A 23662-nucleotide genomic window follows, 5' to 3' on the forward strand; every position below is an offset into this window, starting at 1 on the left:
CATGGGCACTGCTGGGGCAGCGCTGACGCCTCAGGCCAGGCCCTGGGGGCTCCAGGCTCCTTGCCCAGGCTCTCTCAAGAACACGGCCAGGCCAATGCTCAGCACAGAAAAGCCCCAGGCTGAGCAGCCCCAGGCTGGCCGTGGGCAGGCTGGGGGCAAACAGCATGGCTGGGGCTCTGCAAGGGCCCTGGGGGAGAAGGGAAGGAGCAGCAGAGCAGGGGCTGATCCATCCCCAGTGCGCTGCACAGCCCAGGGCAGTGTCCCAGAGCATCCTGATGGAGCTGCCAACAACATCCCCCCTCTGCAGCCCTGGCCTCTCCCCCAGCTCACACAGGTGCCCCATCCTTGCAGGCACAGCCACGGCAGCACTGGCTCAGGAGCCCCTGTTTGCATTGCACAGAGCAGGCAGGAGCACCCCCATGCTGTTGCTTGTGGGGACATGAACCTGAGGGAGCGCAAATGCCATCAGCCCCTGGGGCCAGCAAGGGCTGGGGGACACCAGAGAAACCACTCCGGTTTATTGTGACAAACATTTGAGATCACCAAGTCCAACCTGCACCCTAACACTTCCTTGTCTACCCAGAGCATCGTCCAGTTAACCACCGCTCCCTCATGTGCTTTCAACCAAACTTCTCTTCCAGACCCCTCATCAGCCTTTTTGGCCTTCTCTGGATACGCTCCAGCCCCTCCATGTCCTTCCTAAATTGGGGACCCAGAACTGGACACAGCACTCGAGGTGTGGCCTCACCAGTGCTGAGCACTGGAGAAGAATCACTGCCCTGCTCTTGCTGGTCACACCATTCCTGATCCACGCCAGGAGCCATTGGCCATCTTGTCCACCTGGGCACACTGCTGCCTCATGTCCAGCCTGCTGTCCATCAGTCCCTGCAGGTCCCTTTCTGCCTGGCTGCTGTCCAGCCACTCTGTCCCCAGCCTGTAGCACTGCAGGGGTTGTTGTGGCCAAAGTGCAGGACCCGGCACTGGGACTTGTTAAACCTCACCTTGCTGGATTTGGGCCCTGGATCCAGCCTGTCCAGGGCCCTCTGCAGAGCCCTCCTGCCCTCCAGCAGATCCACACTCACACCCAGCTTGGTGTCATCTGCAAATTTGCTGCTGCTGGACTCAATCCCCTCATCCAGATCATCAGTGCAGATACTGAAATCCACACTGGCTGGCTCTGATCCCTCGGCCATCCTGTAGGTGCCCTGTGATGGCTCTCAAGGTGATCTGTTCCATAACCTTGCCAGGCACCCAGGTCAGGCTGACAGGCCTGGAGTTCCCCAGATCCTCCTTCCAGCCCTTCTTGGGGATGGGCTCACATTGGCACCTCCACTCCTCTGGGACCTCCCTGCTGATCCAGGACTGATGGTAAATGATGGAGAGCAGCTTGGGGAGATCATCCACCAGCTCCATCAGCCCTCTAGGATGGATCCCCTCTGATCCCAGAGACACCTGTGAGAACCTGCGTGGCTCAGTTGGTCTCCAGCTGCTTCCTCCTGGATTCCAGGGGCTGTTCTGCTCCCTGTGCCCATCTACCAGCTCAGGAGAACACTTGTCCTGAGGATGGCCTGTCTTATTGTTGAAAACTGAGGCAAAGAAGGGGTGAAGTACCTCAGCCCATTCTTCATCTTTGGTAATCATATCCCTCACAGTAAGAAATGCAGGTTGTCCTTACCCCTCCTTTTGACATTAACGTACCTATAAAAACATAATAATTAACCTTCACAGAAGTATCCAAGTTAAGTCCTAACTGAGCTTTTACCTCCCTAATTTTCTTTCTGCATGACCTAACAATATCCTTAAACATTTCCTGATTTACCTGCCTCTATGTCCAAAGGTGCTGCACCCTCTTTTTAATCCCTAGAAATATCCTTTTTAATCCCTTTTTAATCCCCCTTTTCATTGAAAAGCTCCATGCCCAGCCAGGCCAGTCATTTCCCCCTCTGGGTCATCTTTCTGCACAAAGGGGGCAGCCTACTCTTGCCCCTTCAAGATTTCTTTTTTGAAGTGTTTCCATCCTTCCTGGAACTAGTTGTTTTTAAGGGCTGTTTTTTTAAAAAAATCAATACCTGATTTGGTACTCCCCAAATCTGCATCCTCAACAGGCCAAAGTCTGCCCTCAAAAGTCCAGTGTAGAAGATTTATTGATGCCTCTCCTTCTTTTACAGAATATTTAAAAAGTCAATAATTTCATTGTGACTGTGCCCTAAAGAGCCTCTGACCAGCACTTCTCCCACCAGCCCTTCTCTGTTCATGAACAGCAGGAGACAGAGCTTTCCTTGGGAGTGGGAATTGCAGGAAACCTCCCCAAAGTGCAGCTTGGAAGGTTCAGGCTGGAGCTGAGGAGAAAGCAAAGTCCCTGCCAGGGTGGAATTGTGGTGCTCGAGGTGTGGCAGAGTGAGGCTGGGCCATGGCCGGCTCTGTGTGCCAGGAGCCGGCAGCGCTGGGTGCAGGGAGCCCAGGGAGGGCACAGAAACGCTGGGTGAGAAATGCTGGGGCACAGCGAGAGGGGCGAGTGCAGCCGGCCAGGGCACAGGAGCAGCACGCACAGGGGGCACAGCCTGCAGGACAGATGGCCGAGGGCTGGGCAGGGCTGGCAGGGCCACAGGCACCCAGGCCTTTGTGCCCTGGGCTCGGGCAGCGCCTCTGGAGGCCCCACAGCAGGAACTTTCCTGGCAGGGGCTGCACTTTGGCTCTCCCTCGGCCTCCCTGGCCAGGCTGGCAGCGGCTGCAGGTTGATGGCATTTGTCCTTGCTGCCCCGCACATCCCCCTGCCCCACAGAGAGCCCCGAGCCACCCGTGAGGGACAGGCGCTGCTGACCCAGGCTGGGCTCAGGGCTTGGCCTTTCTGCTTCCCCCAGCCAGCCCAGGCCTTGCTCAGCATTGCAGTTCCCTGCCCAGAGCCTTGGGCTCCCTGCACTCCTGGCCTCAAGGATCTGCTCTCAGCAGTCCCTGGGGAGCCTTTGGCACTCCCTGCCCTCACTGGGGCCCAGCCATGCTCCAAGGCACTTGGAGTTTTGCTGCTGACTCCTTGAGCAGCTTCTTCATCCTTCTCTCAGTGCCTGAGGCTCCTGGACCCAGCCCCAAATCCACCGTGGGGCTGATTGAAACACAGAAAGCCCTCAGGAGCTCTTTCTCTCCCTTCAATTGTCTTCAAGTCTCCAGGGTTTGTGCAGCTGACTGGAGTCAGTTTGGAGTTCTGTTAAGGAGGGAGATTTCAAAGTGCACCGACGGCATGATGGTTGGTTTTAATCATTTGGGTGGTTTTTTATTTTTCAGTTCAGAAAAGAGGTGAAAGAACAATTCCCCAGGTGATCTTGATGCTGAATGTCTCCCTAGGAGATCTGGGCATGGAGAAGAACGAGCACCATGCTGGCTGACCCATTTTGGACAACCTGCTCCTCACCCCCAGCCTCACCACGTCTGACATCGCCCACCTGGGACTGACATCCCAAAACATAAAAAAGTATGCATTTTTAAAATAAATAAGACTGATTAATTTATAAAATTATAATTATAGTTCTTTAATTTATATTAGTATTAATGTATATTTCTATTACCTTTGATATTTATGTGAAAAATTGAATACATTTTTAGCAATCAAAAAATTATTTGTCATTGGTTTTAAATAAAAGAATTCCTTTCATTAAATCATTGACCACTACTGGCCATTTATTTCTCCTTCTTAATGCTAATTAGTGCTATTTTTAGATCATTTGACATATTTTTTTATTATTTTCACGGACAGGGTAAAAGGGGCCACTTTGGGGTCCCTGGAGACATTTCTTGGGCACATTTGGGGCAGTTTAGGGTCTGGGCAGTGTGATAAACAAGTCCACTGAATTTAAGGATCAAATAATTATCTTTATTATTTTTGCTAGCAAGAATAAGCAAGGACAGTGCTGGGCGGCCCGGAGTCTCCGCTCCACTTCAGCTCACAAAATTCCTATCCCCTGAGTCCACCTTTTATTGTCTTCTTCTCCGGGTTTAGGGATGACATGATCTGTCTTCTGCGCTTGCTCATTCAGTTGCTAGGGGTCTTTTTCTGCCTTCTGGTGGTCGTGGGATGACGGCTTAGTCCCCCTTAGTCTTCCTCTTTGTGAACACTGAGTGAACTTATGCCTTATAAGGCATATCTATACAGAACACTATACACTGTTCTGCAAGCTAAGCAATTCTAGCAAGTTTAAGGATTGTTGTTACAGCTGCTTCTCATTACTTTCCTTTCACAGGGCATACCTTTACAATGGAATTCCCAAAGCACTATAGCAAACCAGCAACCATATGTATCTGCACAAGAAGTTTTCTTAGCTATTTAACTATTGTTTTATATTGTATAGTTATTTAGCTATTGATTTAATTAATGAACAAACGTATTACTACTTATTACACATGCCACCAAACTGAAGACTGGCATTATCCCATCCTCTATTTCCCTCTGGCATTCTCTTTCAGAGCACAGATGGGACAAAAACAGACAGTAGAACTTGAGGCAATCTTTACCTTCAAAAGAAATTCAAGAGTCCCTCGCAAAGACCAATGCTTTGTCAGTTCAGGAGTCCCTGGCAGAAACCAATGTTCTGCGAGTTCAGGAGTCCCTCGCAAAGACCAATGCTTTGCGAGTTCTGGAGTCGCTCACAGAGACCAATTCTCCGCCAATTGACAGCACTGGCTGACAGAAACCAACGCTGTGCCAACAATTGCCGTGGCAATGGCCGAGTGCAGCCGCCTGAAGGCACCGAGGCTGCGAACGAGCAGCCAGGGCCGAGCTCTGGCGCTGAGGCCGCAGCGCCGGCACAGACGCTGAGGGCCCGGGCGCGGTTACCAGGCAACCGCGGCACCGAGCGCGGGGCCGGGCCGGGCCGGGCCGCACGCATTGCCAAAGGACATTGGCACTGTCCCTACTGACTGGACTCGTGTGCTTGCTGCAGAGCCTTTCTGTAGCTAGGAATGTTTAAAATGTGCTGAGAAAGGCACCTGTGGCAGGTCTGTACACTGCTCTTTGTACAGCACCAGGATTCCATCCTGGCTGCAGCCCCAGGAGGGGCTGAGGCAGCTGGAAAGGGGCTCAGCCTGGAGAAAAGGAGGCTCAGGAGGCCCTTCTGCCTCTGCACAACTCCCTGACAGGAGGGACAGCCGGGGGGGTTGGGCTGTGCTCCCAGGAACAGGCACAGCAGCAGAGGGAACGGCCTCAGGCTGGGCCAGGGCAGGCTCAGTGTGGACACCAGGAGGAATTTCCCCAGGGAAAGGCTGCTCAGGCCTTGGCAGGGGCTGCCCAGGGAGCTTTGCAGTGCCCATCCCTGCAGCTGTCCCAGGAAGGCCTGCAGGTGGCACTCAGGGCTCTGGGCTGGGGACAAGGTGGGCATCAAGCACTGCTGGGACTCCATGGTCTCACAGAGCTTTCCCAGCCTTCATGATTCCATGAGTCTATGATTCCATGAAGGCATGATTCAAAACAGAGTTGAACTCAAATCTATCATACACAAATATTACAAAGGTCAAAGTTCACATGACAGAAATTTAAGATGATTCTTTAAGATTGAAAGAATCATATGTCAATGTTGCATACAGGTAAAGCCATATAAAAGAAGAGCCTTGTTATCCTTGTAAAATGATGGCTCCGGCCTGATACTTTGGCTAAGTACAGCTAACAGCTAGCCTGACAAGTTCCTGTGAGAAAGGAATTTGCACCTGGGAGAAGAAAGACTTCTACCCATATCTTCTATGCAGGAGACAAGAATGGAAACATCGTTAGAGAGGAAAGGTTTTGACTGACACCTGCATGAGCAACTACTAACCAATGAACTGAGTGGCAGTAAGCTACTAAGCAATTAAAATTAAACAGAAAGCCTTTAGAAAACCATAGAAATATGAGCTGTGAAGAATAAAGATGGGCTGTTGTGCATGAAGAAATAGGTGTCTTGCCTGATGCCAATGGAAAAACTTCCAGAGCAGGCCTCACTTGGCAGAACAAAGGCAAATGACTCAGTGAAATCCTGGAGGCACCAGGAGATTCCTTACAGATTCTTGAGCTACGTGCTCTCATCAGAGTGTTTGAAAAGTGGCCAAATGATCCCCTTAACATTGTTTCTGATTCTCTTTATGTAGTGGTGTTGTCCAGCGCATGAAGTGACCACTGCTGGAAGAATTCCAGAGAAATCCAGGACCAGGGGTTGTGGCAACTCTTTTTGCAACTGTGCCAGTGTCTCAATTCTCACAAACAGGATTATTTCATTACCCATATTTGGAATTACTCTGGATTGGAGGGAGGCCTGGCCTTAGGTAAGGAGAAGGCTGGCCAATTGGTGGCAACACTCTGGGCCTCTGCTTCTCACAGCATCAATAAATTTGGCCAAGCCAGAAGGGCTGACGAGCTTTTCATCAAAGTGTGAAAGTTTTACCCAAACAATTTGGAATATGGCTGCAGGATGCTGAGGGAATTGTCACAAGCTGTCCACAGGGCCAGGCTATGATTGCTGGATTGGGTCCTGGAGCCAACCCCAGTGGTTCAGGGCCCCTGCAGCTGTGGCAAACTGATGTGATCATCTGCGGCTCTTTGGGTTGCTTTAAACGCATTCATGTGACCACAGACACCTTTTCTGCCATGGCTTGGGCCACTCCTGTGACAAGTGAAGGCTCTGGCTTTGGCATTCCACACTGGCCGGGCTGCTTTGCTGTTATGGGCTTGCCTCAGGAAATCAGAACACACAACGGGGCAGGATACACAGCCTGGCAAACCCAGGATTTCTCAGCTCCTTGGGGAGTGAAGCATAGCACAGGCATTCCAGGGAACTCCACACGTCAGCTGTCATCAAAAGGACACATCAGGTCCTGAAAGGACTGCTTGATAAACAAAAAATGGGGCAGGATGGGCTGAGCCCACAGGACAGAGTGCTGAAAGCCGTCCACGCTATGAATCCTCTGTGGTTAGTAGGCAATCACAGTGAACCACCAGCATTAACACATTACTCAGGTTTGCAGCAAGATTCTGAATTGGTACAGCATCGGCCAGAAATTTATTTTAAAAATCCTAGGACAGGGTTATGGGAAGGACCTGCAGATTTACTGATGTGGGGAAGGGGTTATGTTTGTGGCATTACAGACAAAGAACCCTGATGGATACCAGCAAAGTGGGTTCATCTCTGGCTAGAAAAGGACACTCTGATCCCTAATACCGCTAATGAACTTACAACCAGCAACACCTGAAAACATCCATTGCCCTCAGAGCTGGAAATGCTTTTGTTATCCTTGGGTGAGATTAGAATGAGTGGGTGTGGAGCACACAGGTGGTGTGAGTTTGAGGGAGGAAGCTTTGCAAGGTGTGGGGTGTGCAGCTGTTGGCACAGCCAAGAATTCAATACCTGGGTGGTGTTATCCCAAGTGACAGGAAGAACAGGAAATTCCCCTGAAGCTGCTCAAGAAGCACTGAGCTTGTTTGAAAATCAAGAGCAATTGGGGCAGGCTATTCAGTGGTATCGTAGTGAACTCCAGAAACTTGAGCAGAAAGAGAGAGAATAAAATCAAGGCTATTGAGTGTGGTAAGGAAATATTTATCCCTAGGACCTGGGGAGTTAGACCTGATCAGAGGGAACAAACAAAGAGAAGCTGGAAAGAAAGGAACCAGGAAAGAAGGAACAGAGGAAGGGCTCAAAGAGCAAGAGCACAGTTAGTTCAGATTTTGTCCCTGATCTCAGAGGGGAAGGGTTCTTTACCAATGAGCAAGATGAAGAACAGCTTTAAATTAGAGAGGTGGGGTTTTGGGAGATTTTTTTCTATTGGCTGTAGTATGTGGTAACATCTGTAGTGCAGAGGAAATTAACCCACCAGGATGGCACTGACAGAATATGTGGCTTACTTGGGCCAAGGCTGCTGGGGTGGATTCCTCTCGTTTATCCTTGGCCATGCCTGGAGATCCCTTCCGCACAGGTCTAATTGGTATCCCAGTGAGTGATTTTACTGGTTTTGCAAGGTGGGTAGGAGCTAGAGGAAAGCCATACGTGGAAGCAAATAGATCAAGCATGGAGAATCATTGGTGTAACATCAGCAGAGGTGGTACAAAATTGGACAGATGCAAAAGGCTGGGAATTAAGCCAAAGGGCGAAGGCTTCCAAGCAGGTATGATAACACAATCCCTGAATGAAACCGGACTAGAACCCCAAGAACCAGACCTGTTAGGATCAGCTCCTGGAAATTACTGCTTGTTTTTTAACTACTTTCTGGAAGCAAAAATAACCAATTTGAGCAATGTTCTAGTCCCACATTCCAAGAATAATAGTGTCATCCTTAATCCCAATTCTCCATTATATCAGAACAAGGCCAAATATTGCCACAATTGGACTTATCCTGGCAGTGCTGGTGCAAATGAGACTGTAAGAAAGCTTCCACTTGGTGTCTTTTTAATCTGTGGGGACAGAGCCTGGCCTGCAATTCCAAGTAATCCCTTTGGTGGTACTTGTTACCTAGGAAAACTAAGCATGTTTGCCCCTAGCATGTGACAAATGCTGAATCAGACTATCTGGAGAGCAGGACACAGCAGAAGAACTAAAAGAGCAATCACAGGCTTAGGATCTAATTGTCATGATCATGTAGAGCTTTGGGGTGCTCCAGCACGAATCTCAGCATCATTCCTTGCTCCAGGTGTTGTGGCTGCTCAGGCTTTGACTACACTGAATAAGTTGGGATGCTGGGCATCTAAACAACTGAACACAGCTTCAGCTGTTCTAAATCAAATGCTCACTGGTGTAGATAGTATTAGCCATGGCACACTGCAAAATAGAGCTGCTGTAGATTTGTTGTTGTTAGCACATGGGCACGGGTGTGAGGAGTTGGAAGGAATGTGTTGTATGAACCTCTCTGAGCATTCTGCATCCATTCACAGGAAACTCAAACAACTACAGGACAACATGAAGAGATTGACTGTGAATGACTGAGGGTTGGATGAATGTTTTAAGGGGTTGGCAATAACTGGATGGTTGAAAGATATTGTAAAGGGAATTTTGTTAGTATTAGTAGTCATTACTTTATTGCTTTGTGTTATTCCATGCATAATTAAGTTGGTGACCCCCTTAGTAGGGAACACAGTAAAGAGGGTCTGGCTGGTGCAAGAAGGGGGAACTGTAGCAATGTATTTGAACAACTCAGGCCTCAGTGTGCACCAGCCATACCCTCTGCAACTGTTCTTATCAGAATTGTCTCAGGGCTCTGTGGAATTCATCAAGGTGACTGAGATATAAACTGTGCTAAAATAAGCACAAAGAAGCTGAGAAATGGCACACCAGGATGGCAGGAACTGGATAACAGGGGACTGTGAAACACCTGCATGGTGACCAATCACAGAGACTGAGAAATGGAGGCAGAGAACGAGGGAACGAGACAAAGGCAGGAAGCAAGAAGTGTGATCTTAGCAGTTTGTAGAATCCAGAAAAGTGTGTGTAATGTAAACAATAAACAGCTTCTGCTTGGTCACACCGGTCAGTTGTTCAGGAGTCCTGGTTTACCTGCAAGAGGGGGTGACTGGAAACATACTGGGAGAGGCTGGAACCATCCTAGGGGTGAATGGTAACACCTGGGACCATGCTGGGATCATAGTGGGATCATACTGGGAGTGACTGGGAGCCACAGGGCCCATGCTGGGAGTGACCTGGGCACCCCTGGGGGAACTGGGGCAACTGGCCCAGCTGGGGCTCAGGGTTGTTCTCCCCCAGGGCTGCCCCAGGTCCTGCTGCCACTTCGGACCTCACAGAGCCAGGGGAGAGGGGACAGGGACAGAGGAGAGCTGAGGGGCAAGGACAGGAGGCAGGGACAGGGGACAGGTGAGGGACAGGGGACAGGGAGAGGGGACAGGGCAGAGCCAGGGAACACGGCCTGGCTGAGGGACACTGAGCTCCAGCACTTGGGGCTGTTGGCCTTGGGCTCCCAGCACAGGCCCAGGGGCAGAATCCCCTCCAGAAACTGTTGTTTGCTTTCAGCTTTGCTCTGCAACATTCCCCAGGAGCCCCTGCAGCGGCTGCAGCCTGGCCGGGTGCCCGGGGCCACCAAAGCCGCTCCGGCAGTGCCCTCCTGCCCCGGGCAAGGCACACAACAGCCAAGGAAAGGCTCGTGCTGGGCTCAGGGCAGGCACAGGGCACTCTCCTGGCGCTGCCACGGGCACAGCAGAGCCGGCCTGGGCACAGCATTGGCATCCATGTCCCATGCAATCCCAGCAGGGATGAGGGCTCATTGTGTTACAAATGAGAAGCTTGACTAGGCCAATATTCAAGCAGCAATCAATTTATTAATTCATATGGTAAAGTATGAGCAATACAGGCTGGGTACAGGGGGGGAAGTTTTCCCTCCAGCTGCACACCGATAGTTGAGGCTTACAGGCATTGATAGGGGTACTCATAAGCTTTCTCAGCAGTTTCCGTTCCCAATTTTTACGTCACAATTCTATACACTATTATGATTTAGTTTTTCTCAGGATGTATCCCAGAAAGGAGTATCCCCAGATGGTGGGGTCCGGCTTCCGAAAGAAGAAAGAAGTCTCCCAGCTGGTGAGGTCCAGATTCCAGATGGGTCCACCTTTTAATTCCAAATCTCATAACAGTGATGTCCAGCTTCTCTTGGTCGAAACCATCAATCCTTGAGTAGATGTTCATCTTCCTTTCTTAAGCTGCTTTTCACTGTTTTTTTAATGTATCGAGATAAGCACGTTTCCTTTTTATATATTCTAAAGCTATGGTTTCAAAGATCCTTACTACGAGCAATATTCTAAAATTATACTTCAAAAGGTTATTATTGCAAAACTCTTTAAGGCTTAGCTACAAGCAGAAAGTTCCAGTCAAAGAGAAACATCCTTAAAGCTTTAATTCAAATGATCCTAAATCAACTGAAGACTTACAAAGGGTAATTGCGAACAAAGGATAGGTTCAAAGGCCTTCTTCCATGCTTTACCTCCTCAGTTATTTATTAGAATTTGTCTTCATAACTGTCCCATGGTCAGTTTCCACACAATCACAAATACACACGTTGCCTCTAGGAACCTGACACGAAACACAGCTTTGTATTTCCCAATTGCACTGCTGGCATTGCATTGGTCATCCATTCAAATCATTTCCCCATGGAATTCCCAGGGCAATGGGTTAGGGGGAGATCCATCCATGGAATTCTCACCTGGCTGGGATGAGAGAGATCCGGCCATGGAAATTCCATGGCAATTTCTGCATTCCCAAGGCCCTCATTCCTGAATCCCACATTCCCACAGGAACTCCCCTCCTCTTCCCACACCCACCTTTGTGCTCCAGAGCCTCCTGACCATGTCTGATGGATTTTGGGAGCTCTTCCACACAGCTGTGTCCCAGATAATGCTTCATCTGCTCCACCATGATCCCTTTGCATTCCCAGCACCTCCAGGTGATCCAGGTGGCACCGTCGGACACTGCAAAGCTCCCGGGTCCCAGCTGGAAGGAGATGAAATCCCACCCCTCGTAGCGATCCCATCCCAACCCCTCAGAGTACTCCATTCCCACAGATCCCAGCCCAGCCCCCGGCTCCCCCCAGTCCTCCCTGCTCTGGCTGTACCGGCCCCGTCTCCAGGGCACTGTCGGCCACGGGCCCGTTCCTGTCCTTGAGCCGGGGCTGGCTATCCCAATATCCCAGCACTGGCTATCCCAATAGCCCAGCCCTGGCTATCCCAATATCCCAGCCCTGGCCATCCCAACATCCCAGTTCTGGCTATCCCAATGTCCCAGCCCTGGCTATCTCAATATCCCAGTTCTGGCTATCCCAATATCCCAGCCCTGGCTATCCCAATGTCCCAGCCCTGCCTATCCCAATATCCCAGCCCTGGCTATGCCAATATCCCAGCTCAGCTCCCCCCACCATCCCCGCTCTCTGCGGCTCCATCCGGCCCCGCTCGCTGCCCCAGCGCTCGCAGGGGTCCCGTCCACGTCCCCCACAATCAAGGACTGGGGGACCCCGGGCCGTGTTGTATTGTGTTTTATTCTCCTTGTTCTCAGTTTGCAATGGTTCCCTGATGTAGCCCCGCTTCTTTCCTGAAAATGCTTTGCCCCAAGTGACTTCCCTCCTCCCCCATGTCAATCCTCCCTGTGGCTGCAGAGCCATTCCCCAGTCTCCTCTCTGGGCCTCTGTCAATCCCTCGGCCTCCCTTCCCCTCTTTCCAGAATCTTCCCACAGGGGCGTGGAGTGATTGGGCAGAGGTTAGGGCCCTCCCTTAAGGTGCTTCCTCATTTGTGATCCTTCATGTCCATCTGCCCGGTTTGCACACCCCCTGTTTCCCCCATTGGTTTTTGGATGTATCTTTGCCTTGTTTGCGCCCCCCTTTTCCAAGCTGGTGCAGGGGCTGAGTGTGTGCTGTGTGCAGCAGGTTGCCCTGAGGGTCAGAGCTGCCCTGAGCCCTGAAATAAACCTTGGCTTTCCCCTGCCCAGAGTGGGCCCTTTCTTCCTGCAGCAGCGTCTGCCAGCTGCTCCTGTGGTTTAGGGCTGGCAGCCCCGGCCGCTCTCCTGTAGCCCGGGCACAGGGGAATGTCCCCCGCAGTCGACCGTGTCGGGCTGGGCGGGCAGGGCCCGAACGGGCACTGAGAGGACGCGGCGACAGGGCCGGGCTGCGACAGCGCCACTGCCAGGTACTGCAGGGAGTGCAGAACTGGGGGGAAAAGCGAGATCGGGGCAGCTGGGGGGCTAAACGTGAGAGACTGGGGATCCAGGGGGGTCAAGAGGCCAAGGAAAGGGGGACTTGAAGGGCTGGCCGAGCTGGGAAGGAGGTTCAGGGGCTCAGAGTCAAGGAAAGGGGGTGAAGAGACTGGGAGAGCTGGGATGGGGTGTGCCCAGGAAAGGGTGTACCAGGATGTCCTGGGAGTGAAAAAAGGAGGGTCTGGGGGCTGGAAAATGCAGGAATGGGGGCCCAGGGATCCCAGGTCAGGGAGAAGGGTGGGGCTGGGTGATGGGAGAGGCGGGGGCCGGGGAAAGTTGAGTTGGTGCCAGATAAGGGGGTGCAGGGGGGTCTCAGTTCTGGGCAATGAGGTAAAAGGGGGTCTCGGGTCTCAGGAATGGGTTGCAGGAGGGGCTCAGGGTCACGGAAATGGGGGGCAGGGACATGGAGAGGCAGAAGGGAGTTCCAGGGGGCCTGGAGCCCAGGAAAGGGGAGTCCAGGGTTTCCCAAAAAAGGTGGGACATGGCATAGGGACACCCAGGATGTTCAGGAAGGGGGAGTTCAGGGCGTGTCTGGTTTTGCAGAAGGGTGGGGCTGGGGGCAGGGAAAGGCTGGAATGGGGGTCCAAGGTGTTCCAGGTTGTCCCAGGGTCAGGCACATAGGATGTCTGGAGGTGCCCAGGGAGGTGGAGCTCAGCCCAAATATTCTGGGGAGTGCCTGGGTTGGGATTTTTTGGGGGGATGTTTGGAGAATGAAGAACTCCAAGGCAGGGCAGAAAAAGCCCCTTGGGGGGACATCGGGGGGTGGCGGTGGCGGCTGGCGGCAGAGGCAGCCTGGAGGAGCAGAGCCCTGTGTCCCCCAGGAGCCCAAAGTGGGGAGCCCAGAGAGGGGGGAGCGCCGCCATTGGCGGGAGCCTGCAGAGGCTGGAGAGGGGCAGGGGGGACTCCTTGGAGCCCCTGCAGCCCAGAGCAGAGCATGAGGGGAGAAGGGAGCCCAAAAGGGAGCCCAAAAAGCCCCGGCACCCCTGAATGGGGAGCGAAGAGGGGGCAGCTTTTGGGATTGCTGGGACTCCCAGCAGGCTGGGGAGGGTGGGCACCGAGGAGAAGGGGGACCCGCAATGCAAGCGTGACCCCAGCAGCTGGGACAGGGGGAACTCCCAAAGAGCAGAGAGGAGGGAGCAGGGCCGGGGAATTCCTGGGAGGCTTTTTCAAGGCTGAATCTTGGTGTTTGGGAGGTTTTTCTGGAGCCCAGATGCCCGGTAACTTGTAGAGAGGGACTTGGGTGGAAAGACTTTCAAAGTCAACGTGCTCATCCCTTGTTTTCCCCAAACCAGGATTTCCCATTGCCACTTCTTGTGAGGCAGTGAGAGAGAGGAATATGTCCCTGGACACTCAGGCAGGTGAGGAGGAAGTCAGTGCCCCTTTCCCCCTCTCTACTGCTCCATCTCCCAGCCCAGCACTGCCCCGGCTGCAGGACAGCCTGGGGGCATCTCCTTGCCCTTGCCTGTGGCCCGGAGGCAAATGCCATCCTGTCCTTGTCCTTCCTCCCCCAGAGCAGGAGCTGAGGATGGAGAGCAGGGAGGACAAATCCCCGCGGCAGAACCTCGTGGCAGAGGCCGTTTTGAGCGGCTCCATGGCGCAGGAACCCAACGGGGAGGAAAAGCCCTGGAGATGCCGCACGAGGAGGGGCTGCAAACGCAGATCACGGGGATCTGAGGGGGAAAGAGCCAGCCTGGGCCGGGAAGGCGGCCGGAGATGGAGCCAGAGCTCGGAGCTGGTGGTCCATGAGGAGGTTCCTGATGGGGAGAAGCCCCACAAGTGCGAGGAGTGTGGGAAGAGCTTCAGGTGGAGCTCCCACCTGATCGTGCACCGGAGGAGCCACACTGAGGAGAGGCCCTACGAGTATGATCAGTGCAGGAAGAGGTTTCAGACCAGCTCCCATCTCCTCGTGCACCAGCGCACGCACAGAGGAGAGGCCCTTCCGCTGCCCCGACTGCGGGCAGGGCTTCAGGCACAACTCCACCCTCATCAGGCACCGGCTCATCCACACTGGGGAGAGGCCCCACGAGTGTGAGCAATGTGGGAAAAGCTTCAGGCAGAGCTCCCACCTGATCAGCCACCGGAGGACCCACACTGGGGAACGGCCCTATGAGTGTGGGGAGTGTGGGAAAAGCTTCAGCCAGCATTCCAGCCTGATCATGCACCAAAAGATCCACTCTGGGGAGAGGCCCTCTGTGTGTTCCAAGTGTGGGAAGGGGTTTCGGATCCGCTTCCATCTTTTCCGGCACTATCAGAGTCACACAGAGGAGAGGCCCTTCTGCTGCCCCGACTGCGGGAAGGGATTCAGGCACAACTCCCACCTTGTCAGGCACCGGCGCATCCACCCTGGGGAGAGGCCCTACGAGTGTCCCCAGTGTGGGAAGAGCTTCTCATGCAACTCCCACTTGACCCGACACCAACGGAGGCACCGGTGAGGGAAGCCCTGTGAGTTCCCCGAGTGCGGGAAGAGCTTTGTGCGCTGCTCCAGCTCCATCCCCCACTGCAGGACCCACGCTGGGCACAGCCCTGGTGACCCACATTCCCTGTGATCCCTTTTGGGAACACACCTGCCTGCTTTTCCTTTTGGTTTGGCTTTAATTTTTTTCTCTTCTTCCTCTCTTTGCTCTCCAAAAGCCAAGAGGGATGGATCTGTCACCTCAAAACCACTCAAATCCCACTGAAAACAACTAAATTTTAACCCCTAAAGGCTCAATCCCTCCTCAAATTGCTTGTTCCCTCCTCAAAAAAACTCAATCCCAGGCTAAACTCACTCAATTCCACAACCACCAGAGTGAGATGGGGTTGGAAAGGGATTGGGAGCAGTGGGATCCCAGTTGGGAGTGGTGGGATGGGGATTGTGTGGGGCTGGCTGGGTGGGATGTATTTGACAGCAAATAAAACTTTCAGAGTTACTGATTTCTGTCCCATTCCTTTTCAGTCAGTTCTGTTTGCAGAGTGCCGCCTTCTCAGCTGATTAATTTGCTATAAAAATTCCATTTTTTAAATCATCTAACCCAAACAATCCAAAACCCAATATCCAAATAAAAGCACACACCTACAATTAAATTTTAAAAAATAATTGGAATTGTTTTAGAGTACTTAAGGATGTTATTAAAGTTTAATTGTTTGGTTAAGATGTAGGAGAAATTCTAGTGGTGCTTGGTTTTGTGTTTAGTATGTTTGTAATATGAATTGTTTTACTAAGGTGTGTTAGATTGTATGTTAGTTTTTTTAGATATTTTTAGTCTAAAGTATATTAGTTACTACGATAAAGCTTTCAGAAGGTATTTCTTAGTATATAATTTGTTTATATTTATTGGTAATATTATAGTAATAGTTATTGTTGTTTTGCTTGGATCGTTGGAGTAACGTAAGAAAAAATATTTCATTTTTATTATAATTGATTTCATTGTAATTTTAGTTTATTGATTTATAATTTTGTTTTCAGTTGTTGAGAGGATAGGAAGGAAGTTCAAGGGCAGGAACATTTTTTCCCCAGCTCGTGCAGCCCAAGTCTGGGTGCCATTCAGCCCAGAGCTATGGGATAATATTGTAGTGCCTCCCACACACATTCTGCCTCTAAGAAAAGCTTGGCTTGGCTTCTTAGAGTGAAATAAATAGAAGCCTAATAAAATGGACAGTTAAACTCATCCCTCTTGAATGACTCTCTTGCTTTCCAGTGTCAATCCTGCACCTCATGCTCCCAAGGCTTGGTATGAACAAGTGTCTGAGATTGCTTAAAAATTCCCAGGCAAGGTTCAGTAAAAACCAGATTGAATATTAAGCAGTAGCTCAAGAAAATTCATTGGCAACATTGACATTATTACTTACTACTTGGTTAAGGAACAACATGGGGGAAAAAAGCAAGAAACAAAATTCAGTCAATCAAATGAGAAACATTCTGAGAATTATGTCTGTGTGTGTGTGTGTGTTTAGGTGCATTTGAGAAAGGGACAGAAAGGACAAGGATCAAAAGGAATACGGCCTAAAAGCTTAACAGCACTGGAGCTGAGCAGTGGTTAAACTGGAGCCTCCAGGAGTGGGGCTCTTGGCCCAGGATCCGTGGCTGCTCAGTCATGCTGCCAGTGCAGCAAGCTTGAGAGCGCGCTGGCTCTGCAAGGCCCCACTCAGAGGGAGGTTGCTGCTGGCACCTCTGGGCTCCAGGAGAGCCCCAAGGGCCTCCTTTGGGAGTGCTGTTCATGGGCCACAGGCGAGGGGCCTCAGCCATCAACGCTTCATCGTGGCCGCACCGTGGGTCAGCAGCCTGGCTCTGAGAGTGGGAGAAGGAGGATGTCATGCCTTTGAGGCAGGAAAAGCGGTTTCCAAGGCAGCTCACAGGACACCCCAGGAGCTCGTCAGACAGCACAAGTGCCTGGCAGCGATCGGTGTCTCTGGGAAGCTCAAGAGGAACTGGGCCCAGGGGCTGTTCAGCAAGGCCAGGCCTGACAAGCGTTTCTCAGGTCACCGTGTGGCCGGACAAGGCCGGGGCCATTCGCCACCACAATCTGAAGCACGAGGTTTTGATGTAGGGTAAAAAGGCATGGCCCAGTGGAAGTGGGCTGTGTCCTCAGGCCTGTGGGAGAATCACAATGCAGATCCTTGTGCTGCTGATTCCATCTCTCCCACTTTTCTGAGTTCTTGGTGGCAAGGTCATTTAGGTCACACAGCTCTCTGAAGCTTTCTGCACAATGAATTAAAGTGAGATTACACATCCCAGATTGTGTTCTGTTACAGTTTAACTGATTGATTTAAGAAATTTCTGGAGCAGAAAACTTGCTTCCTCAGATATTTACTGTGTGTGGCACCAAGCACAGAGGAGAGATTTAATGTCAAAGGCATGGCCCAGGCAATGCTCTTTTGACAAGTTCTGCCCTGAGCTTTCCTGAGGAAGATCTGAAAGGTTCGATGTCACTGGCACAAGCTCCTGCAGTGGCTGCTGGCCAGCAGAGCAGGGCTGTCAGCTGTGCAACAAGTGTTGCCACAAGCAGCAGCTCAGCCAGGGCAGCAAATCAAGAGTTGGGAAGGAGCTGATCTGAAGGCCAAATTTAGCTCCTAAAAGAGCTGGAACAGTTCCTCATTCCAATGAGGTGCAGTGTTGGACACGGCTCTGTGTGAGCACTGGACACAAGTTGCTCCCACTGAGTGCTGTGATGGTTTCTGCAGGAGCTCTGGGCTCCTGTGTGTGCTGGACACAATGAGGAAAGAAGGAGCCAAGTGCACTGACACACCTTTGCCTTGAGCATGGCCCGGCCTGGACCAAACACACTGCAAGCTTTCCCCTTTGGCCCATGTCTCAAAATGTCAGGTCAGCTGTTGGACGACTCAGGTTGGTTTGGTGTCAAAGAATTCCCCTCAGAAATACTGGGTTTGTCTTCCTCTGTGCCTTCCCCTCAGCAGCCTTGGGGCTGCTCCTGTGTGAAGCCATGGGTCTCACACAGTTTGGGAGAACTTAATACAGGACACTCTGCAATGAGTCATCTCCTCTAAAGTGTTCCAACAATCCCCTTCCAGTAACAGGAAATGAATACTAATAGATGAAAGTGGAAAAAAATTGCAACAGTTTATTAAGAAGTGGAATGGCTGAAAAGCAAGCAAAAAGCCAGTGAGTTCTAGATATCAAACTGCCAGACCTCACCGTCCCCCTGCTGGGACAAAGACCCAGAATGCCGGAGGAAAATCCCCCCAGGACACGCGTTACAAGGTGGTGCTGGGTTCTCCCTCTGGAAGAACAGGAGCTGTCACGGAGCAGCTCCAGCAGCAGATGAAAGCTCCATGCTTGTCCAGCGTCGACTTTCTCCCAGAGGCAGAGCTCTGTGGAGCGGTCACGGCAGGTGAAGCAGCTGGGCTGGAGCCCCTCGGTGTCTTTTCTCCCCGGCGTGGCTCAGCTCACGCTCTCGGGCTGGGAGCGGGGCTGCTCCACTCCTGCCGGCACCATGTTCCTGAGCTTGGACAGTTTTCTGCCAGGAGAGCCCAGCATGCTGTTACACAGATCTCTCATAAAGGCCCAAACCAACTCCAAACACTCTGCCTACAGCAGCGTTTCACAAAGGGCTGCAGAAATCCAGGACAGCTGCAAGTGAGTGTCAGACGGCTTTTGTCTTGTTCTTGCCAGCAGAATTCTTGATGATCTGATCCAATTGTATTCAGATGTAACACAGGAGCTGTGGTTTTTTATTGAAATATTTCATGATGAGTAACAAGCCTTGGGAGCATGAGGCACAGGACTGACGTGTGAAAGCATGAGCATATCCTCTAAAGTCACCAGTTTAATTGTCCATTTTATTACCCTTGTATTTACTCCACACTAATAAGCAAACTCAAGCTTTGCTTGGATATAAAAGAGGCACAGCATACTCTATGGTCTCTTGCAGGGTCCCCAGGGCTGTCAGTGACAAAGCAGGCAGTCTGCTTCATTGTGAATCACTACAGATCTGCATCACAATGTGTTTTTAAGTAGCATGGTATTATTAAGATCTCCTTTTCTGCACGAGATACAAAAAGGAGGTTCTGAAATGATTTCCATGCAAGCAGGCAGTAAAGAACTGACCCTGCTATCCTAACGAAGCTTTGGCTTTGGCAATTGCACTCTTCCCATTCATCTTTTGACGCAGACACTCCAGGTTTTCCCCACACCCCTGCAAGGCTGGCAATCCCTGTTTCCCATTTACTGTTCTTCCCTAGAGCCAGTACAGTGGCTGCTTTGAAACTAAAAGCCCTGAGATCTGGGCATCTTGAAGGAGCATGAAATGCTAATTAAGTGCTCCCATTGGTAATACCCAGGTCTGCACTTCCCAGAGCTCTGAAGCAGCAGCAGGAGGGCCATGCATCATTCCTGTTGGTGGATGTTCATGTTTCTGGTGTGCAAGAGCAATGTCTTTGAGGAGGGACAAAAATGCCCCTATTCAAACAGTGGCTGTGCAAGGGTATGTGAAGTTTCACTGCCTTTTTTAGGATAGTTTAGAAAGATCTAAGGATCTAAGAGATCCATACTGTGGCTTCGAGCAGGCCCCTAATTTTGTCTCCAGAGAAATCCCCAAAGGACACATCGGCTCTGCTGGTGATGGCAGCCCCATAAGCTCGCGGACTTGTTTTCCCTGCAACATGCCAGCCTGCCTGGGCTTTACTAGGCCAGGACTAGACCCATAGCTATGCCAACACATGCAGCCACATGACACAGAGTCAGACAGAGTTTTCCTTCAGAAAACTCAATTAACACATTCACATGCAGTTTCTTCTAGAACATCAGAAGCTGGCAGCCATGAGGACTTTGCTGTCAAAAGGTTACAGTTTGCACTGGGCCCAGAAGTATTTTTCCCTAAGGCAAAACAAATTGAAATGTGAAGTTTAAATCTTCAAATGACTATGAAAGGAAACTGTAGAATAATTTCTGGAAAGGCAGCATTGTCAATGATCATGCAGCCCACCAAGACCTGGAGCGGAATCCAGAATTGCTTGTTCCAGCTATGCAGGAATTCATTACCCTGCAAGCACCGGTCCATGGGAACAAATGATCCCATAGCCCTGGGCAGAATGGTACCCAGGCTGCAGTGGAAATAGATTTGAGGAATCCTTGTCACTTGTTATTGGCCTCACAGCCCACTCATCCCTTGGCAAGCAAGTTGCAAAAGACACTGTTGGACTGCTGTCCTGGGTAAATGTACATACAGATGACTATTCCAAAGCAGGGCATCTTTTCCCAGTGAAATACACATCCTCTTCTTACCTATGAAATTGTGCCTGAAGTCACCTGTGAGCCAGATCTGTGTGAGATTGCAAAGGAGCAAAGCTTTGGCATTTGGGCACGCTTCCCTTGGTTTCTTTGCTCAGGGCTTTGTTGAGCACAGAACATATCCAGGTAGAAAACTTTTGACCATACAGGATCTTTTGTTTCCATTGTCCCCCAAACATGTGAAGAGGTGGTCCTGTTGTAATGCCAATTTAAAAAGATTAGCACAAATGACACAAAAAAGACATGGCAAAAGAGGAAGAGGAGCAGCCCAGTGAGGAAAGGATGTGGTGAGACACTGGCACATGGAGTGAGCTGCACTCCCATAACCTCTGGGCTAGCAGGTCCTGGTCACACATTCTCCTCCTGGTTTATTTAAATTTTTTTTTATTTATTTATTTACCTTTTCAAAAAACATCAAAATAAAATATACACAATTAAAAATGTCATCAAAATTTAAAGATACAATCAAAACAACTTTATTCAAAACTACATTTAAAGATCAGAACATATGTACATCTCTAACTATGAAGACTAATGCATAAATCCTATTCTTGAAATACTCTTCATGCAGGCGGCAGCTTCTTCCTGAGCTTGGAGGAAAGAGAGCTCTTCTGAATGTGAGGGTAGGAGATAATGGGAAGTCAGCCCAGAAAACCTGTTGGTAAGAGTGTAGGCAGTCAGATCTGCAAAGTGGAGACACAAAGTACAGCAGAGGCCACAATGCAGACCTAACACTGCCAAAGCACCATATTTCATGGGACATATTTCCTGCCAAGATCTTTTATGGGACATTATTTCCAATAGCTGCACAGGGAAACATGGTCCTGCTGGCAGACACTTCAGGCAGGCCAGGGGGCAAAATGTTGATCACTTCCAGAGAGCTGCCACAGGAACAGCCTGGCCTCTGGGCTGCCCTGGGACAGCAGGGAGCCCAGAGCCCTGTGCTCTCCAGCAATGGCTCAGCTGCACATGCACCCTCCTGCTCCTCTCCCTGCCCCACAGCTGAGCAGCCCTCCAGCTGCACGGGGCACTGGCAGCAGCACAGCTCATTGCAGGGCCACATGCAGGGCACAGCTGTTCCCTGGCAATGTGCACAGCCTGGCTGGGCTGCCACAAGACCCTTCCTCCCAGCAGAGAGCGGCCCAGCTCCCCCCTCACCTCTCTGTGAGGCTGAGCCATGCTCTCAAGGGAAGAAGTGAGTTATGTGAAGGCCCACTTTTATCATCAACACATCTAATAGGTATGGCACTTGATGGGAATAATTTTTAATTATTGGGAAAATTTCTTTGTTTTTCTTTTTCATGAAACTAGTCTGCGTTACATTCCTCTCAACAGTATTGAGTTAGCAAGTGTGAAGGGAAAGGTGGAAGGCTCCAAAGATAAGGGGGAAAAAAATTCCTTCTTGAGGCTGGCCTTCTGGGAATCCCTAGGAAAGACCCACACAGCTGTGACTGCTATTTCTGAAAACCACAAAGACCTCTCAGCAAGCAGGCAGGCCTTATTGGTGTTTCTGTACCACCGTAATACCATCCCCTGGGTGGGACCCCATCAGCAAGCAGAGGAAGAACAGGAAATTTTTCTGTACTGAGGCCCAACATTGATGGTAAAGAAAGCAACAGGACTTGAATCTCATGGCCAGTTTGTGGGCAGCTGTGGCCACAGTCCCTGTCCTGGCTGACAGTATGACTGATTTGGCTACTGTCAAACAGGAGAAAGCAGAGTAAACTAATGACAGAATGTTGTGATTCCATGGGCGCCCTTGCAGGATCCTCTGTAGCTGTCAGCCACCTACTCTGACACAGACTAGCACTGACCACCACGGAGCAGTTTTCCCTGAAATATGGTGGGATTTGTTTTCCATTTGGCTTCAGCCTTTCAGCTCCTTCCTATCCTCACCTTTTCCTTCAGAGGTTTTTCCTTTTCCACTAAAGTCCATCTTCAAACCCGTGCTTCTGCCTGGCAGAAGGATCTGGGTTTGACTCTGGGAACACTCTCAGAGCTGACAGCGACAGGAGCTTGGTGCCCAGCCTCAGAACAAGGCCGGGTGACTCTGATCGCCAGCGCTCGGCACAGAGAGGCAGAGCCAGACGCGTCTGCTGCCGCTGCGGCCGTGCCAACCACAACCTGCACAGCCTTCACAGCCCCAGCGTGGGGCTGCCCCTTTGTGACACAATAGCCCATGGGGCTGCCCCTTTGTGATGCAATAGCCCGTGGTTCTCTCATTTCCATGGCTGCAAGACCCCACCCCAACTCCATCCCCTTCCCTTCCCAAGGGCAGCCAGCCCTGAGCCCAGCCTGGCCAGGCCTGAGGCTTTCACACTGTCTAGGAAGTAAACCCTCTCCAAAGCTACTTTTCAAGTCCTTTATTTCTGTAAATTCATTTCTGTAATTTATTTCTGTAATTCCCACTCAGATCTGGGTTGCAGCTTGTTGGTGTGGGAATTGCTTAATTTCTCTTCACATCAAACAAAGTGCTGGGACACAAAGAATGGCACCGGGCCGTGGAAGTAAAAGCAGCTTTGCACTCCCCAGTAGATGACCCCAGAATTCAGCTGGCCGATAGCTTTAGAGAACAAATTGACCATCCAAATATTCCACTTTTGCTCTGCTTCATTGTTCTAGGGGTTTATTCCCTGCTTGCTTTTTTTGCATAAACACCCAAACCTAACATAAACATGATCTGCCTCAAAACATTTCTGATCTTGGCAGTTCCTGACAATTCAAACTTTTCATGATGGAAAGAGCACAGGGCAGGTTATTCTGAAAAAAGTGGATAAATCTAATCCTGCTTGATTTGGCAAAACTAAGCCTGAGCCATGGGACCAGTGGGTCTGATCCCTTTTTCTGCATCTGCAATATTATTTCTTCAAGTCTCATGTCTCCTGTCTATTCAAAGAATAGAATCCTCCAGGACAGCTGCAGCAAGGAGATTGCAACAAGTGCTGGCTGAAGGAGTCTCCAGGTTGCGGCAGCCCTTCACCTGCTGGAATCATCTTGTGCTGCCATGGGAGAGCAAAGGGGGTGATGGGCTCTTTGAAAATGAGAGTGTCCTCCATGTGCTGCTGCTCGCTGGGCTGATACAGCTGCTGCTGCCTTCCCCCACAGCTGTGTCAGGAGCCTGCCTGGGAAAATAACACTGCCAGTGCCAGTGCCAGCCACTGATCCCTGCCATGGCCCTGCCCACAGGGCATCCTGCCCACCAAACCGCTCCAGTCAGGTGATGTCAGACAACATCAAAATACATTC

At 50.9% G+C, this 23662-nt stretch overlaps 1 long non-coding RNA gene across 1 annotated transcript; it reads right to left on the reverse strand.

Annotated features, from left to right (window-relative positions):
* Positions 1–10253: 10253 nt before the first annotated feature.
* On the reverse strand, positions 10254–11454 carry LOC135291634 (uncharacterized). Its single transcript, XR_010354398.1, has 2 exons — positions 11270–11454; positions 10254–10661 (listed from the first exon to the last, which is right to left on the reverse strand). It is a non-coding gene; the product is annotated as an uncharacterized LOC135291634 (long non-coding RNA).
* Positions 11455–23662: the final 12208 nt, after the last annotated feature.

This window comes from Passer domesticus, assembly GCF_036417665.1.
Source record: "Passer domesticus isolate bPasDom1 chromosome 8 unlocalized genomic scaffold, bPasDom1.hap1 SUPER_8_unloc_1, whole genome shotgun sequence".
NCBI lineage: Eukaryota > Metazoa > Chordata > Aves > Passeriformes > Passeridae > Passer > Passer domesticus.